Source organism: Pteropus vampyrus, unplaced genomic scaffold (genome assembly GCF_000151845.1).
Source record: "Pteropus vampyrus isolate Shadow unplaced genomic scaffold, Pvam_2.0 Scaffold93, whole genome shotgun sequence".
In the NCBI taxonomy this organism is placed as follows: Eukaryota; Metazoa; Chordata; class Mammalia; order Chiroptera; family Pteropodidae; genus Pteropus; species Pteropus vampyrus.
Window position 1 is genome coordinate 230,915 of NW_011888874.1, and position 26,263 is coordinate 257,177.

General features: G+C 35.3%; 1 protein-coding gene and 2 pseudogenes across 1 annotated transcript in view; 1 reads left to right on the plus strand and 2 right to left on the minus strand.

Moving 5' to 3' along the window:
* The window catches only part of TRIP12 (thyroid hormone receptor interactor 12), a 132,518-nt gene that overhangs the window by 6,426 nt on the left and 99,829 nt on the right, over positions 1-26,263 (plus strand). The window lies entirely within an intron of this gene.
* LOC111742393 lies at positions 6,190-8,313 on the minus strand (annotated as a pseudogene).
* Positions 19,706-19,824, minus strand: LOC111742409 (annotated as a pseudogene).

A 26,263-nucleotide genomic window follows, 5' to 3' on the forward strand; every position in this document is an offset into this window, starting at 1 on the left:
CCCCAGGTTTAACATTTGGGGATTATGTTTATTGGTAGATAAGAGTTTATTTACCATTACATATTTATCAGGTGCTTACTGTGCAACCTTATCAAGTGCTAGGACTGTGCTGGGAGGAATACAAAAGGGTCTTAAGCCATAGTTCTTGTCCTCTTGAGTTCTGTTATGTTTCATTTAGCTGATAATCATTTAAGTTATCTAAGTTAACCCGATAACTATATATATAGTATAGTATTTAGCATAGAGAAGTATTCTGTAAGTAACCTGATAATGAGAATCTAAATTAAGAAACAGATGAATTAGGGCATGATTTTTGGCTTTACTGAATTGTTGGAAGTGCCTTCATTATACATATTTTCATCAGCAACCCGTGTGTATGTTTCTGGTTCCATACAACGTCTGTCCTCTGGAGAGTGCTGAGGAGAAATGAGAGATCATAAAATGGGATCTCTTATGTTAAAGTGTACTTTACTGCAGATGAGTTCAAATTATGGCAGTAGAACACAACATCCAACATTGTGTCTATTTATTATTAAGTACAAAGTCGAGTTTTATACAGTGGTTACTCAGAAGAGATTCAGTCTTGGGTTGAAATTTCTGAGAGAGACTTCATGGGGACATGAGGGACTTGGATTGGACCCGATTGTTTTGGTAGGTATGGAAGAGTAGGGAGCTTAAAGGTATAGTTGTGGTGAGAGTCTAATGGTAAGATAAACTGGCTCTCTGGAGTAGAGGGGACACATTTATGAATTTACAGGAAATTTAGGCCAAGGTTATTGAGGTTCTTAAATGGGAGATTAACAAATTAGATTTAACAACATTGGCATGTTGAACCTTATTATTGATTCCTGAGTAGGCAGTGATAACATGAAAAAAAGTGTACAAAAATATTTAATTTGTAAATGAAAAGAAAAAGTGCTTTTTGACTTTATTTTATGAAATTGCTTCCCTTTCTAGAACTGCGTGTAAGGGTTTTTGTGGTAAGTTTTGGGGTGATAGAAGGAGTGAAAGTTAAACTTCTTGTTTACTTTCCCTACATAATAGTTAAAATAGTTTTGTTCAATAAGCAAGAGCTGGTTAAGTGTCTAAATGACTCCCACTGCTCCTCTGTTGAGTCAAAATTCTTCCTTTAGAGGAAGCTGGCAATCATTTTTCCTTAACACATTCAACTATTCAGAGATTTTAAAAAAAAAACAACACAGAATTAATACATTATTTTTTGTGAGTTACTCAGTAATTTATCAGTCTTATAGGAAAAACTTTAGTGTCTGATGCACTAAAAAATGTTTAAAACAAAAGTTAATTGTGGTTTAAGTATTTACATACTTTTAAAAAGTGCAAATTGATATTCAGTTTAATCAAGTTAAATATTTTAATAAAATATTTGCCTAGCATTTTGGTTTGAAGAATAGTAGTAGTATTTGTTACCCTTTTATAAGAGTATGCACAACAAGATTTCAGAGGTGGAAAATGAGGTTGAGTGGTGGCTGAAGAGAAAATAAAGAGAATAATATTTTATTCAGGGTTCTGGTAGCCATAATTTTAACTTTCTTCAGCTGCTTTTGTTCCTGTAGACTTTGCTGACTGCAGTTTGAATTCATTTGATTCTTATGTGGAGATGCTAGCTGTTAAGTGCAGAGTTTATGGCTTCAAATAATAGCTGTGAAGGCTGTATAGTCCAAAATTTGTGGGGGATTGTGGACTTGAGAATATAAACATTTGGAAAGTTTGTATTTTACCGCTGCAGCAGGCAAGAGTGCCTGTTTTTGTGCAATACAGTCATGCAGCTTCCTAGTTTTTGTGATTATGAAGCATATATCTCCAGTTCTTCTGTCCATTTAGGGAAAGCTGCTTAGTCTCAAGAGGAAATTTGACCTGATCTCTACCCCTGTATCTCAGATCCAAATGCATTTGTGCCCTTCTTCCAGTAGATGGCAACAATTCGTCTGATCTTTGAGAAGATTTCAGTACTTAAACTTGATCAAACCCTACTTGCTATATTTCTCAGTTATCGTTAGGAACTTTAGTGTTGGTTTTTACATTTTGGCCTCAAAATAGTTTTCTCAGAAAACGAGACTGTTAATTGCAGAGTTCATCTCTTTTAATTCTTTTCTTCACCCTGCCTTTTGAAAAGTTTTGCCCTTCCAGTTGCCGCCGTGAGGTAAGACTTGGGGAATTTCAGCCTTTGGTGTGTGTGGTACACTGTAAGATAATCTGCTTCTGCCTCTTCTAACCAGCTAGTATTACTTTTCAGCTGCCTGAATATTAGGTCATGCCATTTTCCCCCCAGGTATCTTCTCATGACACAAACTTAAGTACTACTGAGAAGAATTAACTGAAGAGATACTAGACCATCATTTGGGATCGTTGTCGTAGCATCTGTTTTAAATGATAATTTATATTTCTTGAATTAGCTAAGGAATCGGTAAACTTGATGTTTGCTGGAATAGCAGCATTTCTTTCTCTCCTCTGGGGTGGGCCTTCTTCATTTCTGTGTTTACTTACATTCAGCTTATTAGTGCTTTGTTTCTTGTTACTGAAGTTAATTCATAATTGCACAGTTAGCTTGAGAGTTTACTGTATTTAGAGAAACTTAAAACTTTTTTAGGATGCCTGCTGAGCTTATTTAAATTTTTGATGTGATAGTAAAGGATTTGGGAAGTTTCCATATTGAGAGAGTTTTAAAGTCAGGAATAACTTAATCTATAGTTCTTTTAAGGAATGTAAAATTAAGGAGTTGGTAAAACCATGATTCTAAAAAATTCTGCAATTATTTCTGCTTTAAGGGCTAGTATTAGAATCATGGTGCAAGGGAAGAAATTTCCTTGGTTCCAGCAACTGCTTTTTGCATTTATCTGTTTAAGGTGTTGTTTGAATTGCATTAACAGTACTCTGTCATCTAGAAAAACAATCATTTTAGACATCTCTGTTCTCAGTGAAGTTAGTCTGAAGTTAGCAGTGGAGATAAAATTAATGTGTACGTAAATATTTCAAGTCCTAGATCAAGATTTGGGACTATGTAAAATATATAAGATGTGGTCCTTGGTATTGAGTTTATAGTCTCAAAAGGAGGGTGGTAAACTTGTGGACAAAATCATAGATACTCAAACTGAATTCTGACATATTATTCAGATGCCTCATCAGGTGACTAAGTGTTTGGAATAGAGAATATGGTAAACATATTACCAGAATATTTTTCAGAAAGGTTGTATTGTCTGCATATATGTATACTTGACCACATTGAATTCTGAATTCAATTCCTCGATACTTTTCTGATGCCGCTTTTCTTTAAATATTTATAATATACTCTAGTAGTGATCTAGATCAGTCCACTGGTCTGGGAGGTTAATGGGATAAGAATAAGATAAAGCTTTATGAATTGTAGTAACAGCTGCTAACCTCTTTTGAATCCTTCCCAAGTGGTACTGTACATAGGTTAGCACTTTCCAGGGGACAGAGATGGGAAGGTAGGTGGGGTGGAGATGGATAGGGAGTTGGACATTCTAGACAATGAGTGTGACGAAGGTGGATGAGAGTCTGTCAAAGAAGATATAATTTTTCAGTGGCAGAGTTTACTGAGAAAATATATTTTGCATTCTGTGTGTGTGTGTGTGTGTGTGTGTGTGTGTGTGTGTTTATAAGTTCTTTGCCCCATATCTTTACAGAGGAGGATATATCATATTCTTCTTATGCTTTGAACTCAATTAGAAGTAACAGGAAAAATATAAATATAGTGGAAAATAAGACAAAAGTGTGACCCAATTAATATCTGTGCATACTTTTACTTTAACATTTTATTTCTTCTCAAAGTGGGTATTTTTGTTATGGAACTTTAGTTAGAAAAATTTATTTTTTCCACAGCTATACACATTTATATATTTTGAAGGCAGTATCATTTAGAAGGAACATGAGCTTTGAAGCCAGACACTGCATTTAAACATGCTCCTCCTGTGTGTTCTAGCTATGTGATCATGGGCAAGTCACTTACGTTCTCTAATGCTTAGTTTACTTGGGTATAAAGTAGATTGTTGTTAGGATCTTGTATAAATGGTATATACTTGATAAATTGTAGCTGTTGTTATTTTTATTTATAGTGATAAAAATATATTAATTTGCGTAGTTTAGAGGAGGGTTGACACAATATCATCCTTGAAAACAAGGGTCAGCAAACTTCTTTTGCAGGATACCAGATAGTAAATATTTTTGGCTTTGCAAGTCATGCAATCTCTGTTATAGTCAGTCTGCTCCTGTGGCGTGAAAGCAGCTATGGATGATTCTAATAAAACTTCATTTACAGAATGGAAATGGTGGGCCAGGTCTGGCCTGCGTGTCGGAGTTTGCCACCTTGTGCTCTGGAATATTACTTGTAGCTTTTACTGTGTTCACAGGAATTGGAAGCGTCATCTATATGTTTTAAGATAATGTGTTGATGTTTAAGTAATACAAGTTTAGTATATACTAAAGTGGCTTAAGAGCAAATACTGGGATTCGACTTAAATCTTGATTTTAACACTACTGTATGTGTAACCTTGGTAAGTCACTTTATTTTGACTTCAGTTTCCCCATCTGTAAAATGGGAATAATAGTACCTATATCCTAGATTTATTGTATTAAGTTAGTTAATATGTAAAACTTATAGAACAATGCCTGGTACAGGATAAATGCTCACTGTTTTAGGTATTGTTGTTAGTAACCATTCTTTTCGAAAAGAAGCATTTTTATTTTCCTTTTATTGGTAGCCTATCTAAAAAGATGGTTTGAGATGATGGATTCCTCTGATACCATCTTGGAATTACTTGAATGGTAGCGTTTTAGGATCAAACGATCATTTGAGAGTATTGGTGGACTCTGCAGCAAGACGGACTTGTGTTCTAGTTTCCCAGGTATTTGACCATGGCAACTTAATATGTAAATTATAGAAAATACATACTTTACAGGATTTCCTTTGAATTTTTAATGAGTGAAGTTTGAGCACAGTGCCTGGTTTAGAGTTAAGTGATCAAATAGTTGCTGTATTACAGTTTTTTTTCATTAGGATATTGGCTCCCAGAAGTAGTTTAATAGGAGCTTTAATTCTGATAGTTTTTTTTTTAAATGACGACTGACTGTTACAGTTGATATAAATATGTAAAATTATAGTTAACTGAATTTATTTTTAAGATGTTATAATTTGGGTGTTTAATAAATATAATGGACAGCTAAAATGCAGCTTTAAAGATTGAAAAGAAAAATATGCAAGACCTAGACTATATGTATTGAAAAGCTTTTTGGGGGGCAGTCCCTATATTTGATTCAGGTTCAAAGGTTTTATCATTGCTAATTATAGTCTCCTTGACCACTACTGATAGTTTCAAATAAGTGAAGTCAATGTTAAATGTGTGATATGGCTTATGGTTTTAGATCTTTTTTTTTTTCTGAGTATGAATCAATTTTTTAAATTTTAATATTAAGTTTTTAAGTTAAAAATTAAGTTTATTGGGTAACATTGGTTAATACAATTATATAATTTTCAACTGTACATTATCCTTTGACATCTGTATATTCTGTTGTGTGTTTACCACCTAAAGTCCAGTTTCCTTCAGCTACCATACCCTTTATTTACTTCACCCTCCTCCTACCCCCCTATATTTGACCCCCTTTACCTTGTCTACCTCCCTCCTCCTCCCCCACCCCCTACCCTCTAGTAACCACTAGTCTGTAGTCTGTCCATGAGTCTCTGTCCTCTTCTTTTGTGTCTTTTAGGTTTATATCCCACATATACGTGATACTGTGATTTTCAACTTTGGCTTATTTCGCTTAGCATGATTCTCTCAAGGTCCATCCATGTTGCTGCAAATGGCAGTATTTCATCTCTTATGACTGAGTAATATTCCATTGTACACATGTACCACAACTTTATCCAATCATCTATCGTAGGACACTTCAGTTGCTTCCATGTCCTGGCCACTGTGAATAATGCTGCTATGAACATGGGTGTGCAAATATCTTGTCGGATATGGGTTTTCAAGTCTTTGGGGTAAATACCCAGTAGAGAGATCACTGCATCATATGGTAGATCAGTTCTTAGTTCTTTGAGGAACCTCCGAACTGTTTTCCGTCGTGACTGTACCAATTGATAACGTTTTGATATAATTTTAGACTTATAAAAAGGTCTAAATAGGAATATGGGATATCCCTAAAAGTAGTATAGGGATATCCCATATTCCTTTTACCTGGTTTCAAGGTTGTTTTTAAAAAAATTTGTTTTCTGTTTTGAAACTTTTAAATCAGTGACAAGGTTTATTTATTTACTTTTTTTTAAAGAAATAGATGTGGTAAATCTGAACAAAGGTCAAGACAGTGGACACATTTTATTTCCATGTGACTTTTTACCAGTCAATATACACTTGTTGACTTTTCAGAGTGTTGTACATGCACCATGTTTTTTTCCTCCCCCTTGGCCATCATTAGTGAACATTCTTATGCAGAACTGAAAGCCCTGGTTGGCACTCGGGCACTCCTAAATGGCCTGCTTTTCACCAGACTTTGTACAGTGAATGTGCCCCCGTCTCCCCATTACTAGATGGTGGGCTTGGATATGTTCAGGCAGTATGTGTGCCATACCCTCCTTCCCCCAGCTTTTAATATGGGTTGAGCTACAAAACTACTTGATAGAATTGTGTATTAAGTAAGTAGGTAAGTTCAGAATGAAGTCCTGTATCACGTGGCTTTGAGAATAATTCTGGTAGCTCAAAGATATTTAAAAAAATATATTAGTTCTCAGCACTTTTCTCCTTAGGCCTTTTAAAGTAGGTACTTTAAACCTCTTGTTTCTGAGAATAGTTAAATAAGTTAAGGCTGCCTTCTGCAACAAGTGAGGGCTTGTGTGCCAGGGCCTGTTTTGTCCATATTGTACAAAATCTTTTGCTCTTAACGTTCAGCATATAGTATATCTCTCTTGCTAAATGCCTTCTTTCCCTTTACCTACCACTCCTTAGTAATGATTCCTATCTGTACTTGTCTGTTTGAAGAATCTTAGGTGAAAGGACTTAAACATTTTTTTAAAAATAATTTTACAAGTTTAATGTGAAAAAAACACAAATAGAAAGAAGTCCACTTTGTTGTATAAAAACGTATGAGTAGAAACAAAAGCAAATTAAATATTATCACATTTGTTTACACCACTGTCTAGGTCTTCATATTAACTTTGTTATTCAAACAGTAGAAAGCAGGGAGCAATTTAGGAATTGGGAAAGATAAAACCACAAAAACTTTTCCACCACGTTCACTCTGCACTGTGTAGAGCTGTGCTCACAGAGACGGCTGTTTTAACTAATCCACTGCGCAGGGATTCAGTTGTGTGTAAAACTGAACCTGCTCAAAAGCTGAGGGAGACTAGAAACGATGGGTCCATACCAGGGGCATTGTCGTCATACAAACAACGGTGCAGCTACCAGGTTGTAATTTTTAGGAACCACAAACAGGACTTTCTCTTGAAGTTGAACCAAAAACAACTTCTTATGTTCCTTAGGTTTTGTAATATGTGCAGGAATATAGGGATACTGAGGAGGTTCAAAGTTTGGTTTCCATCAGTTACCAATGCAGTCATCAGGAACCGGGTCTTGCAGGACTCCATCTTGACGACCCAGTATCTCTATCATTAAGCACTTTAGTCCTTCAACTTCATCTTCTCTTGGATTACCACCAGGTAATTTGAATAAATTGTTCCCAGCTGTAGCAGAAGCACATGGGGGTAGCCGGTGCTCATGTACAATCAGAACCATTTGTGTAGTCCTCCTCATTCCAATTTTATCAGATTCCTCCCTCATGCGCTGAAATCTGGCTGCAACAGAGCTGTCGTCATAGAGGGGCTCTTTTGTACCAAAAGTATAGTTGGTGAGAGGAGACAGTTTGATGGTGCGCTCCACGGTGAGAGGCTTGTTGCCGAACTGGTTGACCCCCCCCCCCGGGGCCAGCCGGTCTGCCAGCGATTGGGCGGCACCACGGACATGGACATGCTATGCTGATGAGCTCGGGCGCTGGTGGCGAGACGAAAGCGAGAGGGAGGGCGACTTTCGCGGAGCCAGCAGGTTACCTGCGTTCCACTCAGCAGCCGCCGCCCGCCATTAACGTGACAGAGCAAAGAGAGCGGACTTAAACATTTTTTAAAAATAAAGTTTCTATTTTAGAAGAGCTTCAGATTTACCAGAAAGTTACTCTATGCTCACCCCGTTTCCCTTTTGAGATCTTACATTAATATGATGATTTGACTCAACGAATGAACCAATATTTACACATTTATTACTACTTATACTTTATTTGGATTGCCTTAGTTTTTACCTAATATCTTTCTGTTCCAGGATCTCATCTAGAGTGCTACATTACATTTAGTGAACAATTTTTAAAAACTTAAAATTTTTTGAGGTATGTATTTCTGATTATAAAGTACAGAGTGATAGTTAAAATTTTAATAAAGAAAAATATAAGAAAATTAGGAACCATCTGTAATCTTATCACCTGATTGATAATAACCACTATAAACATTTTTGTATTTTCTTCTAGCTTTTATTTTAGTAGAAATGGGTCCATATTGTTTTCCTCATGTCGAATATTTTACTATTTCGTTGTTCTTTATTAAAGTTTGCTTTATAATTACTTGACTTAACCATAATTTATCCAGTCTTCTAATCCTTTGTTCTATTTTTTAAAAAACTATTAATAATGCTTCAAGGAGCCAAATTTTTAAATGAGGCATCTCCCTGCCTTACCTTTTGTATTAACTTGAGAAATGTTCTCGTATGTTTAGGAGGGATGTATGCGATTGCTTGTGGCAGTCCGTGGGAAGAGTTGGAAGGCTCCTTGCGACTTACATGGTCCTCCATGGTCTGGCTCTTGCCCACCTCTCTGACGTCATCTCCAACTTCTTTCTCCTTTTACTGGCTCTTCTTGCTCCCTGGAATGCTCTTCTAGGTCTTACATGTCTGTCTCCTTATGCATGAAGTCTTGGCTCAGATGTTACTCCTTGAAGAGGCCATACTTGGTCACCCTATTCATAATAATTGCTTTTCTGAGAGGAACATTTCACCTGCAAGTAATAGAAAACTTGATTAACAGGGCCTTAAACAGATTGGGGTTTGTTTTCCTTCATAAATACATTCAGGTGCACAGTGATCCCAGCAGGCTCGCTCTGCGTGTTTATCCTCTGCCCATCCTAGCAATTGGTTCTCTTGGACACTGGCGAACTTTCATAGCTTGAAATCATTATGCACGTTACATCCAAGGCAGGAATGGGAGAAGATGAGGTCTTTTTTAATCCAGAAAACAAAAGTATTCCTAGAAGATGCCTAGCATACCTTACCATACCTCTTATTGGGGAGAACTGGGTTGTACCTCTGGCAAAAGTAAGAGTAATGGTGTTTTTGTACAAATATAGGTTTAGACCACTGGCTTCTAAATTATTTTGATCTGCAGTCTGTAATAAGTGCCCTACTTTGCGTCACCAGTGTATACATAGATACATGTATGTCTACTTAAATTTCACAAACAATACTTAATCATTATGCATGTTGCTATTTTCTATTTCATTTGGAACTCTGGTAATGACCTTTTTTGAAGTCTGGGAATTTGTAACCCTTTTCTGGTTTGACCCTTTGACGATCTGAAGCTGTAAACCCCTCAAAATAATATTTTTAGACTCATAAATGCATATGATAAAAACCCAAATATATCATTGTTGAAATCTAGCTCTCAAACTGTTAAAATTAGTTTGTTGTAATACAGTAATATGTTTCTCAGCACTTTCATTAAAATGATTTAACACCCGTTCAAAGTAGTGTTGGTGTAAATGATATTTTGAGGTATCTGCAACAATCGTAATGTGATACATCTGTGATTTCTCTTGGTGCAGAGTCAGGTACTGCCAATAATGTTTCTTGCTTATTCATGACAGAATGTTAAAGCTCAATTAGAAGTTAGTGAAATTATTTTTTTAAATCCAAGTTTATGAACTGATTATGAACCCCTGGTCTAAATTGCTTTCAAGGCTTTAAGTTTGTAGTTTGAGAAAAATACTGGTTCTAGCCCCATCCTGACTCATCCCGTTGGGCCAGGGAAGTAGCCCACTTCCTCTTCAGGTGAAGGGATTTGCACCTCCTCAGGCGGGATTCTTTTAGCAGGGAAGAGAGGTGGGGTAGATGGAATTTGGGTAGGGAACACTATCTTCTACCTTCTCTCCCTCCTTTATTCTCTCCTGATTGCTTCATTTTCCTCAGAGTACTATCTAATAACTATTTGCTGTTTGTCTCCCCAGTAGAAGTTCTATGAGGGGAGAGACTGAAAATGCTGAAAGAATTGGTTGCTGTCATTAACTTGATTTTTTAAAATTCTGACTTGGTGCTTACTCACATTTTGTTTAAAAGTTTTCTTAAAACAGTACTGATTTATAAGATACATCTGTGCCTTTTGCATAGTTGAAATGCTAACATCTGTTGATTGAATACTGTTTTTTTCTGGTCCACATAACCATCTTGGATATTGATCTGCCTCTCAGTCTTTAGATTTTTAGTATATGTGCTGCCGAAACGAGCATCCTCAGTCTTGAGGTTTTGTTAAAAGGTAAAGTGGTACTTTTGGATCACAGGTTTGTGAGTCCTAGAAGAAATTTTTTGGGAACAGATAAGTCATTTTATCCTTGTTGGACTTAGTGTCGTTTTGTTTGCTTTAGAAGAAGACATAATGCTTAAATACATCCAACATTAGGTATTGTGGAATATAACAGTAAATGTGTATTAGTTCCTAGGTAAATACTTGTGATTTTCATTTTATTTTTATATTTAATGGCAGTGTTCAAAAACAAGAAAAAGCTGTTGACTTTCTAACCAATGTCAGGATTGTGGAGAAACTCATTATTTTAGAATAGAAAATAAGAAGGTGTGTAAGTAGTAAAGAAATCAGATTATCAGTGAAGTTTAGCACTCCACTATATTTAGGAGTCATTCTTAACAGATGATAATTATTTGTCTTTAAAATTTTAGTCACTTGGTTCATAGTACCTCCCAATACTTGTTGGGAAGAGTGGGGCATATTGTACATTATTTGTTGGCATATTAGAAGGTAAAAAAGCAGCAGATTTAAGGTTTTCCTTTTTTATACAATAGTTTAGAAGGCAGGAAACATTTTCTTAGCAAAATAGAATTTTTAAAAACAGCTTTTTAAAGATATTTACCTATTTAAAGTATACAGTGCTTTTAATATAGTCAGATTTGTGCAGCCATCACCGCTATGTAATTTCAGAACATTTTCATTACTACAAAAAGAAACCCTGTACTCGCTGGATTCTATAAACTTTTAAGTTAAGCATTAGAATTGACAGTTTCATTTTGATGTGCTGTGTTCCTATTAAAATCTCACCACCGCCACCACTCCCCTCCCCGCTGCCCCAATCTGCCCATTGTATCTAATGGGACTACAGATGGAAACTACGTATTTGGGTTTCTCTTCTCTTTTGGCAATTTGACTTACTGTTTGTACTTAAAATTATTGTTTGAATTTTAACATCCTGTTAACTACATAATACTTGTTGGCTGAGACAGTGTCACTTGAAGAAGGCTGGGTAGGAAACTGCCTTGGAAGATACCAGATTCACTTCAGAATAAGATTCAAGTGGTTCTGTTGTCAGGGAGCACATTACCAGTTTTTTTTTGTATTTCAAGGTGATAGAAGTCCAACTAACAGGTAAAAATTAAATTCATGATGGGCTCTTAAAAACTTCTATCCATTTTCTTATTAAAATTTTATAGGGAATGTTTGTTTTAAAAGACTTATTAGCATCCTTTGCATTGTTATATTAGGTATGCAATTTGGCTGAAAGAGTTCAGTTGTGAAATATGTACTTGGGGTGTTTGTCATTTCAGTTGCTAAGGTGTTTTCAGGCTTTCTTCTCGGGCTTCTCAGACTCATCTCTAGTTATTTACTGTTCGTTCCTTCCTTCCTTCATGTCCTTAGGCCTTTTTGAAGCTATTTCTGAGCCTGAAATGACTCCTTTGCCTCCCATTCCCAAGGGCTCTGTTTCCTCCTGGACAAATACTTTTTTAGCCATAAAAGTTTTCGTTATTTCTGCGCTCTTAGGATGTGTATTGTCTCCCTCAGTGCTTGGGTGGTTCTTCTATAATAGTACTTAAAGTAGTAACTATTACTTTTTGCTGTACTTATTTGTTTATAATTTGATCTTCCATTGGTCTGAGCCTCCCAGAGTTCCTTTAAATCTTGCATGCATCTTACCAAAGATTCTAACGTCAGCACTGTCTGCTCACCTCTTGTTGTCTTTAAAAGAGAGCCAGAGCTGGCTGATGTGTCTGCACAGCACAAGTTGGAATCTTCCCTAACCCATTTATCACTGCTGATTTATTCTTGCTGGTTTTGTGATTCTTCTTTTTCCCCAGGAGAAACTTAACCGTCCTGTTTTACATTTTAGAAGTGTGGCATAACCTTCTTTCTACCTTTTTTCTAGTTTGTTTTTGTTATTTTTCTATCATTTGTGGGTAAGAAATGATTAAGCATAGAAGTTTATTCATTTCTCTTTCACTTGCTTTCACTGCTACTAGAAGTGTGGGTACTTATTTGAATTAGCCATGTTTTATCTTACTGTTTTTCTGCTTTAAATTTCAGTAAAGCTGGAGAAGGAAGATAATACATGTTCATGGTTTCTTGGTATTTTAGTATATTCAACAAAAGCTATTTGATACAGTTTTAGAGTGGCATCTTATTTTAGTGATACTGTATGTGTTATAACTTACACGTTTTTGTTTTTGTATTTGTTTTTTTCTTCATTTATAGTTACGTATAGCATACTACAAATGGAAAGTAATGAGCTGAGTTTGGTGGATGTGAATTTATCCTTTTGAAGGGCAGGCAGTGTATTAGAAAATTGGTCCAAGAGTCAGGAAACCACTAATCTGATTTTGTAAGCTTAGATCCTTGAGCATAGATGAATTTCCGTTTGGTCTGTCTAATGTTAAATGTGAGTAATATTTCTTCTTGCTATAAATCTGAGGTGGTTAGGATTAAAGAGAGAGACATGTTAGAAGAATGCAGTTATTTGTATAGAACAGTATACATAGACTTAATAGTTTTGTTTTTGATTTGGAGAAAATACTGAATCTCTGTGAATGAGTCAGATTTAAAAGAGTATATCTCAATTTAGAGGCATCAAAAACAAAATAGGACTTAAAACAAATTCAAGCATTTATGGGACACTGGGTTAACTAGAGCTGGTACTTGAGGTTGACTACCTCTGTGTATCTATGAAATCTTTAAGGATGTAATCAGGCAACTGGGCCTTAGGAACAGTGAACTGAGAACAATAGTTCTGTTACTCTTAACCTGTTGCCTCTACTGTGTGTCGTCTTTGGCTTTCTCTCTTAAGACTGCTTCCTAATGTGGTTGTATTAAACATAGCTGTTATAATGCCAAACTTTACACTTAATCTAGGTACCTAAAGAGTCTTGGAGAAGGACTCTGATTGGTCCCACCATAGGTCATTTGCAGAGGCCTGAACCCTAGTTAACTTGTGGTGGTATACAGGGTTGTCATGTAGTATGTGACACGTGGGTTCTATTGAATTTAGTGAGTAGAGAGAGACAGATGATATATACAGCATATTACAAATGGTTGTCTAATTTTTCCTTTTCATGCTAACTTTTTATTTTAATGCCTTTTTAATGCAACTGCATAAGTGTAAATATTTGTTCAGTGACACTGATTATGACATGTAGGGAATTTCTTAGAGAAAATAAGACTGCAAATACTTGTAGTAGAATATCTTACTTGTAGCATCTAATGAAATATCTAATATTGCAAAATGCCATGGAGCTCTTCAGAGTTATATGCAGAAACAATGAAAAATTTAAGACAAGATTTTGTAAAAGTTCAGTAGACAAGATGTCAGGTGAACCTTGTGTAGGCAAGTGCAAGGTAATGAATTGGGAAAATCAATCTAAACTTTGTTGATGGGCAGTGAACTCTGAGTTAATTGCCATTTGGCTGACAAAAGTATTTAGGTATTACTTTCCAACTGTGATTTTTCTAGTTATCTTTTTGTTATTGATTTTTATTCATCATGGTCAAGGAATATGCTCTGAAATACCGAATCATGTTGCACACCTGAAATGAATGTAGTTTTATGTGTCAATTAAAAGAACATCCTATATGGAAAAAGATTGTGCTGTTATTTTAGTTCTTCACATTTGTCGGTTTACTTTGAGGGCTATATGTGAATAGTTTTTGTTGTTATGTGTGCTTGAGACGAGTATGTATTTAGAGTTGTCCATTAAGTCCATTGATAAGTGTTTAACTGTATCCTTTCTAATTTATTTTTTGGTTGTCTTGTTAATATCAGTTACTGAGAGGGATGTTTTAGAATTCACTGGATTTGTGCATTTTCTAATTTTAGTCGTAGTAGAATTACTATCTTTCTTAATTGAAACGTCTATCATGAAGATACCCTTCTAATCTCTAGCAATGTCTTTTTAAAAAATTTGTAAAGCCAATTTTTTAATACTAATATAACTACACCACCTTTCTTTTGTCTAGTGTTTGCATGCTATTTTTTCATCTTTTTGTGTCCACGTGCCTTAGATCTGTCTCTTATATTTGAAGTGTTTTAGAAATCCAGTTCGATGGTCTCAGATTGAGTTCTACCAATTTATTATTTAATTTGTTGCTTTCATTTGAATTTATTTTTAAGAAGTATGATTCTAGTCTTCCAGTGGTTTTTAGAAATTAAAACAGTGTATCTTATCTAATAAGGTCTATAATTCATTGGTACCTTTACTTGTGGGAAATACAAAGACCTTAGAATAGTAACTCAGTTTACCAAGCTTTTTGAATTTAGCGTATTTTCATTTTACTTGAATCATTAGCTTTAAAAACCTTACTAGATAGTAAAATTTTATAGAGTTAATGTTCATTTAAATTTATATGTTTGTCATCTTTATTTCTTCTGGCATCTCAATACTGTATCTGGAGTCACTTTTCTTTTATTGCTGGTGGAAAACAATCAGATTTTATCTGACAAAAACTTTATTCTTAAGAGAGAACTTTCATTTGATGTAGAATTCTCGGTTGGCACATCTCTTTAGTGTGCTGAGAAAAATATAATTCCACTGTCTTCTGGCTCCCGTTGTTGCCACTGAGAGGTTACCTTATAGACTGGTGAAAAGTAATGACCTCCTTCTCTTTATGCTTTAAAATTCTGTCTGTCTTTGGTATTTTGTAGTTTTCATTATGACATGTCTAAGTGTAAATGGCTTTTAATTTATCTTGTTTAAGCTCATTTGGGCCCTTTCAATTTATGAGTCCTTCTCATTAACCAGCTTTAGAAAAATTCCCAGCTGTTAAACATTTAGATACACCTCTGCCATTTTTCCTTCTTGTACTTCTGAAATTCTGATTAAACATATTTGATCTTCTCACTTTATCCCCTGTATATCTTTATTTTTAATCTTTGGCCTTTGTGTGCTGCATTCTGCATAATCTCTTCTGTCTTAATGCTTCGCTAACTTGCTTTGTGTAATATGCCGCCAGACCTATCTATTGAGTTTTATTTTTATTTTATTTTTCATATTAGAAGTTCTGTTTTGTTCTTTTTCAGATCTATGCCATTTTGTTTCCTTTAGCTTTTTCAAGTATGTCCTGTATCTTTAAACATAGTGAGCATTTTAGGATTTGTCTAATGATTCTAATATTTGAAATCTGTGTGACTTTCTGTTTGCTTTTTAAAGTTCTTGTTCATGGTGCTTTGTTTACTTATGTATTCTTTGTGCTGTTAGCTATCTTTAGTTAATATTTTTAGAGTTTTCCTGAGGCCTGGAATAAAGGTGTCTTTATTCAGAGAAGATGTACATTGATTTTTGTCACTTACTTAGGTCCTCTAAGACCTTGCTATCCAAAGTATAGTCCTCAGAATGGCCAGGGAGCCTTGTTAGGAAGGTAGCATGTCAGGTCCCTTCCCTATATTTTAATATGAATCTGCATTTTAACAAGATCCCCCGGTGAGATTCTTAGGTGTACTAAATATTGAGCCAGCACTGCACTACTAGAAATACCCTGGCTTGAAGTTGTTTGGATCATCCAGATCATTCAAAACAAAGCTACAAATCTCTGCCAGGCATGTACAGATTTTCAGATACAGGTTTTCTTTTTCCTCTTTTCTCTCCTCTAATGTCTCCTTTTGTCTCCCTCACTGTTCAGTAACAAGGCCCAACTATCTTAGCAGTAGGGCAGGCTGGGAATTAGACATATATCTGGTCTTCTTAATTTTGAAGCCGTATTCCATAGTTATGTATTTATTTTACTTTATTATTCGATAAAGACTAATAAGTTTGAAATAAGATTAGGCTCTTGAGTATTTGGGGTTTGGAGAGTAGAAGGGATGAGCTTCAAACAAAAGTAATCAGCATCATTAGTCATTAGGGAAATTAAATGAGAACAACAATGAGATACCACTACACACCCATTAGAATGGCTAAAATATAAAAGACTGACCCCATCATCTATTGGCGAGGTTATGGAGCAACTGAAACTTTTATAACTATTGATAGGACCATAAAACAATATAGGCTACTTTGAAAAAATGTCTGGTGGTTTCTTTAAAAATTAATATTTTTGATGACCCTAGCGATTAACTCTCAGTTTTCACTCAAGACGAATGAAGGCATGTCCATGGAAAGACTTGTTGAAGAATGCTTGTAGCAGCTTTTTCATACTGGCAAAAACCTAGAAATAGTCCATCAACAGAAGAATGGACAAACAAAATGTGATCTATTCATACAGTCAAAGAAGCTTTATACAAGAGTGTATCCTCTGTGATTCCATTTATGTGAAATGGTAGATTAGGTCAGACTCATCTCTGGTGAGCAAATTAGAATGTTGGTTTTAGAGTGTGAGAAGTGCAGGGATTGACTAGGGAGGAGCACAAGGAAACTTTGGGTGGTATTCTATATCTTGATAAGGATTTAGGTCACAGGTGTATGCATTTGTCAAAACTCATTTTCTTATACTTAAGATGTGTACATTTCACTATATGTAAATTTAACTGAAAACATGAAACAGTTGGAACACTAGTTAATGATATACACAAAGTGTAATGATGTCTGCAGCTTACTTTGAAGTACATCAAAAAAATAAGATGGACATTCTGAGGATGCATAGATGAGTAGGTATGGGTACACATGTGATAAAGGAAAAAGGAAATGTAACACACTTGTTACTTGTAAAAGCTGGGTAATGGAATTATAGGTATTTATTGAACAGTACTCAGGGTTTTTGCAATTTGAAAATTTTCGTAATAAACAGGTAAGGTAGTGTAAGGAGTAAAAAAGGAATTAAAATAGAAAGCTCAGAAAGGGAATTGGATTTGTATAACCAGCCTATTTTACAGATTTTGTTCGTTATATATTTGTGCCCATTTTAGGAAGACTGGTAACTATAGTCTAGTCTTGATTTGAATATGGCTTTTTTCCTTTAATTTTATTTTATTTTTTATTTTTTGGTATTTTATCACTATTCAGCTGAGAAATTTTTCAAGGCTAGGAAGCTTGAAAACCACTGGTCCTTATCTAGTGTGTCAGAGACCTTTTGCAGCTCATCATTATTGCTGTCTTTATCCGCTTATACAAGGGAAAGATCCCAGTGCTCAGTTTAGGAGACTTTTGTTAATATACTTTAAGCTCTTAGTCCATCTAAGTAGTTTGACTTTGTTTCCAGTGTGTAGTCCATGTTTATGTTATATCTTAGCAGTGTGTAAGGCGTTGTTAGTCTTAAGATTTAGTGAAAGACCCGAAGCATAAGTGGCAAAGTTTTGTCTTTTGCTAGAATGGAGTGGTGTAATAGCTAGCTGTTTTGCCCCACTGCAAATTGTTGGGTGAGGTGTTGAAATGACGCACTCCTGCAATTCACGGTTAAGTGGTTGCGTCTTGTATTATTGGAAGACTTGTGCCTAGCTTGTAATGTACAAGGAAAGAGTTCTACACTCAGGAAGTCTGACAACAGAATGGGGGTGGGGGAGAGATGGACAGAGTTATGTTTATCACTTCTCAAATGGGTGGAAGACATACTTTGTTTTCTTTTGTGTCTTCATCTCAGAAAGACAATGTTTTCGCTGATAGTCTCACCTTGTGTTAGAGTTGGGAGAGGATTTAAAGGATGAATTAATGAAATGTAGGTTGACACATTTAGGTCAAGGATTTGCTCTATATTCAGAAGCTTAATTTTTCTCATTTCTCATAAAAGCGATATCTCTATGGATGTAGTTTTTAAAAAGATAGTGTTGATGACTCTTTGAAAACAATCAGAAGTCTTCCCCCTTCAAAAATAATAACATGAGTTTGAGTGCTTCTTTTCATAAAATATTTTTATTATGGAGGACATCAAACATACAAAAATGGACTTGTATCATGAACTTCAGTGTACCTACAACTGAGCTACGACACCATTAACTTAGGCCACTCTTTTCTACCCATATTCTTACCCTCCCCCAGATTATTTTGAAGCAAATTTTAGTTGTTATTTGATCTGTAAATATTTTAATCTGCTTCTCTAAAATAACTTTTTAAAGACATAAGCTAAAATTGTGATAATAAACAGTTTCTTAATATCTGTAAATACCCACTCAGTGTTCATATTTTGCATACTTGGCATTTGTGTCGATATGTATCTTAAAGTTCAATGTGCAAAGGGTCTTTCTCTTTTTCCCCAGCAGTAAGCTTACCATATTTTCTAAGTGTTTTACTTTCAGTTAATTTTCATAACTGAATGAAGTATAGTTATCTCCATTTTATAGATGAGGAAGCTTAGGCTTTGATATGTAAATTTCTTCAAGGTAATGTGGTTTATGGTGGAGCCAGGATTTGAATTGACTCAAGAAATAGGTGCTCTATCACTTTCCTCTACTATATTAACATTTAGGTGTATTTTCTGGACTTTTTTTTTCTATGCATATACAGACAAATACATAATTTTTTCCCAGTGCTTCTTATCTTTTAGGTCTCAGCCTAAAATATCTCTTCAGAGAGATATTACTTGATTACTTAACCAAAAGTATCTTTTCCCTTCCTGTTTTTCTTCTGTTCCATCCGTCATGGCTTTTACCACAATGTGCAAATAGCATGATTATTTTCTGTCTTCTCAGTTGAATTGTAAGCTCCTTCGTGGCAAAGATTATGTCTGCTGATGCAGGAATTAAGGATGTGCCTTTTTATATCAGTCTGGTATCTACCTTTGTTTTTAAGGACCTCTAAGTATGCTGTGGAGTTGCTACGGTGTGCTTATTCAACCTTTCCCCTCCTGAGAACGTTTGGATCCTCAGCAGCTAGCATCCTGATTACACATACCTTTGCATGCTTGTACAAGTATTTCTTTAGGTTAGATTCCAAGAAGAGTGCTAGAAGTGGAATTGATAGATTCTAAGGACCTAAAGGCAGTTTTTAATTACGGGGTGTGGGAGAGTCATGTAAAGGTTGCAAAGGATTAGGTGATATGCAATGAGAGCCAAAAAAAAAAAAAGTGTAAACCTGTGTTCTCAAACCTAGCTGATATTAGAGTAATATAAGGGGCTTTTTTAAATTTAAATTTAAATTAAATTAAATTTTTTTTAGGCGAGGCAACCCTTGGTCGACCTCACAGATTGCTAGGACTTGTCAGTTTGCAATCCTTTATTTTTTATTTTTTACTCTTACAGCACCTGGTCTTCCTAAGTGGTCTCCCATCCAAATACTAATCAGGTTCGACCCTGCTTAGCTTCCAAGATCAGATGGGATCAGGCTTGTTCAGGGTAGCATGGCTGTAGACTGTAAGGGGCTTTTAAAAAAGTTTATTTCCCTTATCCCCTTTTTGATGGGGCCCAGGAATCAGTATTTAAAACAAAACTTCAGTTTGGGAACAACAGCTTCAATATCTTTCTTGCTGTAGGTTTGTATATGTTCTAGCTCAATATAGAGGCAGTTATTGGCACCTATTTTAGGTAGAAATACTGTTTGTAAAATGCGATGCACTGGTCTGTGGAGTATGATATTGTAAATGTGGGTTTTTTTCCCCTTTGAAAAATATTTTCTGAGACTAGTGTTTTCAATCCATGGCTGGGAATTGTGGATGCGGAGGGCCAACTTAATGTGTATGTTTCTGACTGTGTGGGTGGTGGGTGCCCCAGACCCCTAAGTTCAAGAGTCAACACTGTTTCTGGATTCAGGTGCACTTTCTGTCATACATGATTTTCAACAAAAATTTGGCACTGTGCATTATCTTGTGTTAAAGTTACACTCTGTATCTCTTCTCCTCAACTTTGAGTTACATTTCATAGCTTTCTTTCAACCCTAGTAGAGCCTTGCACCAAACTTAGTAATGTTCGTTTCTGAAGATTTCTCCAGTTTCTAGCACTATTGATGACAGGCTATATATTGGATGTTTTAAAGAGGTTATACCAATCCATGATTATCACAATGTCGAAATATTTTTTATTGTTGCAAGGTAGACATAGACTTTCTGGTGCAAAGCTATGTTAAAGAAATCTCTCTGATTTCATTATTATGATGGAGTTCACAGCAGTGACAAGAACATGCATTGAAGAAAATATTCTGAAATCATTGCCTTATTATGTGTCTATGCTCTCAAAGGTCATTTAGCAAAAAACATGAAATTGTTTTTGTCCATAGTAGCACCTTTCTGTAATCTACAGGATACTTTGTATTTTAGTTTTAATAACAGTGATTCTTATTCAGCAAGCATCACTTTCCTTTGGGGGAGAGAGGCTTTTACAAACTATTCTCTCCTCCCTCTCCATAGCTCTGTTCTGATAATCACTGTGTCTAATAGTAATGTTACTATTATTCATCAGGAAGAATTTAAAAAGCACTCCATTTAAGAAAAGCTAAAATAAGTGTTAGGTTACAGTATTATAAAATTTAGAGCTGAATTGGATTTTAGAGACTATCTGGTCCAATAGCCATTCTTTTTCATCTCTTCATTCCTGAGCAGATAGAAAAGAACATCTTTAAGAGGATGTACTAAAAATGCTGTGATAAGCTTACTTTCTATCCCCCACTGACTAGCTAATTATGGTAGCCAACAGGATTTGAGACCTGCTAAGACTGGGTCTGTGAGCCATCTTTGGCGCATGAACTAAAAAGTTGCTGACTCTAGTCTAATTCTTGAGATTTGAAGAAGAAAATGCTCTGAAATGCAGTTAGTATTCTGAAGGATTATACAAATTATGTGAGCTAAGACAAGATTTATATTAGGGAATGAGCTGCTCTGTTTTAGAAGTAGTTGGGTTGGGTGGGGCCATGTTTGTTTTTGATAAATTGATCATAATATTATGCTGTTCTACAAAATAGACTTTTGGTGCCAGTCATGGACACAATATCTTTGGCTGATTCAGTATATCATTTCTGTAGTCTTCTGTTTTAGGCAGTAAGAAATTCATTTTCTTAGAAACAGTTTAGATTGCAACATTACTTTTTAAAAATGAACATATATCTGGGATATGGAAAATTTTGAAAGTAACAGTTTTGAGTTTTTAAATAATTAGACCACATGATTTAAAAAAATGAAAATGAGAAAAGAATCTGCTAAAAATGGCTAATATTTGATGTGTGTTTTCTGCTTATTTTTACCCATCGTCAAACCTTCTGGAGTTAAAATTACAATATACGTAATTGTTTAAATATTTTTTTGAATAGAGAAATTGTACATGATTCAAAATGTAAAAAGACTCAAAGGATCCTGTTCTTCCAGGGTAGCTGATTTAAATAGGTTTTGTAATCTAGTCTCCTGATAATATAAAGCCCAGCGATTATTTACGTATATAACAGTATATATGTAGATATATCAAGTCTCTGCCCAGCATTCTGTATCTGCTTTTTTGCTTAACAAAATCTTGACAGTGGTTCCGTTTTTAGTGCATACATCATTTTCCTTCTCAGTGCAAAGTTAAACAAAACTCTTCAGATTGTCTTCCTGCTTTATAACTTGTTTTTAAAATTGTGCAATAGTATTTTTTTCTTGTTTCTTTTGTTAACCATGTTCTCCCTTTTTGTCTCCTCCAACTGTTCAGAACATCTTTTAACCAGTTTGAATTGCTTCCTCTGCCCTGTTGTTAACTCTCAGTTTCACTTTTGGTTATTTTCTCCATTGGGAGAAAAGCCCTTTATGAAAACTTTTGCTTGGTGGTTTAATCATTGTTTGCCTAGCCCATCTTAATTTTGGAGTCGCCATTTCCCTTACCTGCTTCTCTTCTTGGTTCTGGAGGTACTTTGATCTTTTGTTGCGATTGCTCTTCTGTAGTTCATAGTTTTTCAAGGACTGGGTCATCCATAGGAACCTTTAAGATTATCTTCTTACATTTTCTTTTTTAAAAATTCTGTGGTGATCTTCCCTGTTTTTGCTACAGATTTTATTGTATCTGACAAATTTTCTTCTGTGATTATGGGTATAGCCATAATCTCTAGTTTTTCTAATGGGTATAGCCATAATCTCTAGTTTTTCTAGTTTCATTTAAATCTCTAGTTTCATTTAAATCTCTAGTTTTTCTAGTTTCATTTTCTCTAGTTTCATTTAAATGGGGGTGTTATTCTGAATTCTTAAGCATTTATTCATTTTGCTTGATCAGAGAGGGAAGTAAAGAAAAAGAGCCTTTACTCTCCTATCTCCTATTTCTAGGTTTGCAATAAGTATCTGGGTTAAGTCCAAAAGCCTTTTGAATCAAGTGTGCTTAGACTCAAGAAATATTGGAACCTATTATGTGCTAATTAATGTATTAACTGAGATAACTGTGAATCTCAAGTTCTGTTGAATAAGAAAAAGGACATTTCTAAGAGTTATCAGCACAAGTTGTATAGATGTAATTGCTTGGCTTAATACTCAGAAGAACAATATACTTTGTGAAAATAATGCCAAAATTAATTTCATTGAGTCTTGCCAGATAGTATACAAGGTAGATACTCAAGGCATGTTACAGTTGTAAAAGGTGAGTGCTGGGATCAGTTTCAGGTGTTGAATTTAGTTAAGTGTTGGATGATGCTTGAAAGATCAGGTGTTTGCTATAGGCATTTTAGTTCTTGATTTGCACTTTGTAAATGAAGGTATAGTATAAAAGTTATTCAGAATTTAGACTCTGGTGGGTTAATTTTATTCTGTTTCCACTTCTGTAAATGGATCAGATGTGAACAGATCAGTAAAGTGGTTAAATTCATGTTTTGGAGTAGAATGGCATAATGGCAAATATAATTTATATTGTTCCTAAATTATGGTGTGGAGCAGCTCACTGTCGATGAGACTTTCCTCTTAATATATCAGGTATGGATTTGGCACTAAATTTATGGTTTCTGCTCTCACATAGGTGATTAATACTGCTGGGCAGTCATCCTTGCCCATAGGTCTTTCTGTTCTCCATTGAGTATCTCTTTGAAATCTTCATTCTCATACTCTTCTCAATATCTGTTAACGACATGTTCAGTCAAGATAGGCATGTACATCCTTGCTGCCATTTGTTATCTTCCCTTGCCTTGGAGATGGATGCACCTCTTTTCTTCTCTGAGGCTTATGCTCTTAATCTCCACCCCTCCTCCAGGATCTTGTTAATAAATGATATCTTATTTCCAGTCCTTTCAGTAATTCTTTTCCTTACATACGTAAATATGCTTAAAACTTATTTTTTTAAAAGGAAAAACAGAGAAATCGCATATACTCCTGTATACACAACCTTCGTCAGCCCTGCCTCCCCTTACCTCGTTGGCTCTTTTCTCTTCTCTGTCCTCTTTTAGCCTAGCATTTGCAGAGGAGAGTTGGTGTTTCCTGTTCACTTAATTCACCCACATACTCTCCTTCCCCAAAGTTTCTAGAACCAACTCTCACCAATTTCTAAATCTGATGGACACTTCATTCTCGCGTGTCTGTCCTTTCTGTGTTATTTGAACTCTGCCTATGCATCTTATTCCCCTTGGTGTCTGTAATACCTCCTTCCTGATTTTTCCCCTATAGGAGACTTTCTAGATTAGTGCTTATCAGTTTGTATGCATGCTGAGTTTGATAATCGCAGTCTTAGATTTTTCTTTCTGATTGTATAGATTTTATCCTGGAAATGTTCCTTTATTTCCATCTCTTTGTTTCACCTTCCATTGTCGTCAGACCCTCGTCTATCCTTAGGGCTATTTGGTAGTTTAATAGTTGATCTGCTTCCTTATCTGTAGGTCTTAAACCCACATTTTTTTAGTTTTAGGCCCTTCGTGGTACAGCTCAGACTTATTTCTAATAAGTCCATGTTCTTCCCAGAGCCCACGTTTCAGCCCCAGTGTACTGCTGGGCATCCTTCCACGTGACTGATTCTCTCATTTCTTGCTGCCTTTCCTTACTGCTGTAGCCTTTTAAGCTGGACGTTCTCAATCTGCTGAGGGCAAAATTAAGTCACCTTCTCTTTGTTTACAATATTACCTTTGATATTGCTTCTCATATCATTTAGCATGTTTTTTGATTATTACTCATTTAAGAATTGGTCAGCGAAACTGAGTTTCTCAAAGAAATGTAAAAGAGTTAGATTTCTCTGGATAATCCAAAGCTTGGAATGGAATGTCTTTGTTCTCTAACATTTGACTTTAAAAAAGGTAAACATATAATTATTTTTCAGCCATATAGCATCATCATAAAGAACACGGACTTTAGGTTCAACCTGTGTTTGAGTGCTGGGCTTGTCACCTATTGGCTTCATGGCCTTGGATTATTTGAACTTACTGTGTATCACAGCTTCTCAAGGAAGGTTATTTCCAGTACCAGTTTTGTAAGGTTGTTGTGAAAATTAAATGAAAGGCACTTTGCCTGGCACATGGTAAGCACAGAATAACATTACTCATAATCATTTTTATTTTAATGTTCACATTAAAATCGATATTTTCCCACTAAATACTGTTTTCTAGTATCACAAAAATATGATTTGAAAATACTATTTTTACATATTGTACAACTTCCATCATGACATTGGAATAGTTTTTATGCCCCTAAAATGGAATTAAGTGCTTAACAGACCCTCATTCTCAGGTAACTTAGATCTTTCCCTGTACTCAGTAGCTCTTTGTCTAATTTTTCTACAAAACTATTTTGGTTAACTGGCAAAAAGATAGTATCCCCTCACCCCCCACCCCACAACCCTGCTTCCCTAATCCAAACTAAGATTTAGTTCATTAAAGTTAATTCACGTTGCACTGTTGTATAACAGATACAAATACTAAGAGTTTGACATTTGATTTGTAATTATCAATACATACTAACTGCTGAGGTTTTATTGTTGTTTTTGTTTTACTTCCTTCCAAAATTCGAGTGAAATACCAACTATCCCAAATGATTTTGTAGAACTTTTTTTGTCATTTTTTTTCCTCCCAAATTCTTTTCTTACTCAGATGGTAGACCTGATGGGTCCCCTCCCTTTTTCCCAGATTCACGAGTCATTTCATTGTATTTACAGGTCACTCATTAAATGGCAGCTATCATGTGTTAGGCTCTGTTCTAAGAGCCTTATACACATTGTCTCTAATACTTAAACCTTGAAGTTAATAATATTATCTCTAGTTAAATGAAGAAAGAAACAGAGATGAAGGTAAGGTACTTGTACATCTTACTGTTATTAAGCAGTAGAGCCAGGATTTGAGCCTCTGTATTTGTGTTTTAGAGTCTCGTAGTGGGATATAGAGCGGTAAGCTCCTTGTGAGCAAGGATTGTTTTATTTGTCTCTGTCTGTCAGCACCTCTCAATCCCTTGCTCTTAGGGAGGCTTAAAGGTTATTCGCTCTCATTTTAGACAGTCTTGTTTTTGAAGTCCTTGCCATTTGTACTTAAGCATGACTTCTATTATAAGCCTGGGTGACTTCGATTCCATTTTATTGTAGAGTTCTTTAATAGTGCCCTTGGTATGTTTAACTTACTACACTTTCTCCTAAAACCTAGTCATTTCCTTCTTGATTTAGTGCATGCAGTTGTTCACATCTGCAATTCCGGATGTCATTATTTGTTGCATGTAGGCTACTTAATTTTGTAACACTTCAATTTCCTTATTTGTAAAGTAGGAATAATATAATGGTTTATGAGGCTCATCGGTATATTTAAATTTTTCTTATTTTAGAATAAACACGAGTAAAGCGCTATGCAGTGCTTAGTACTGTTGTTATTAAACCCCAGTTTCATAATCTGAAGCCAAACCAGGCCTTCTTGGAGGACCAATACTGTGTGTAAGATCTTATGGGGGGCAC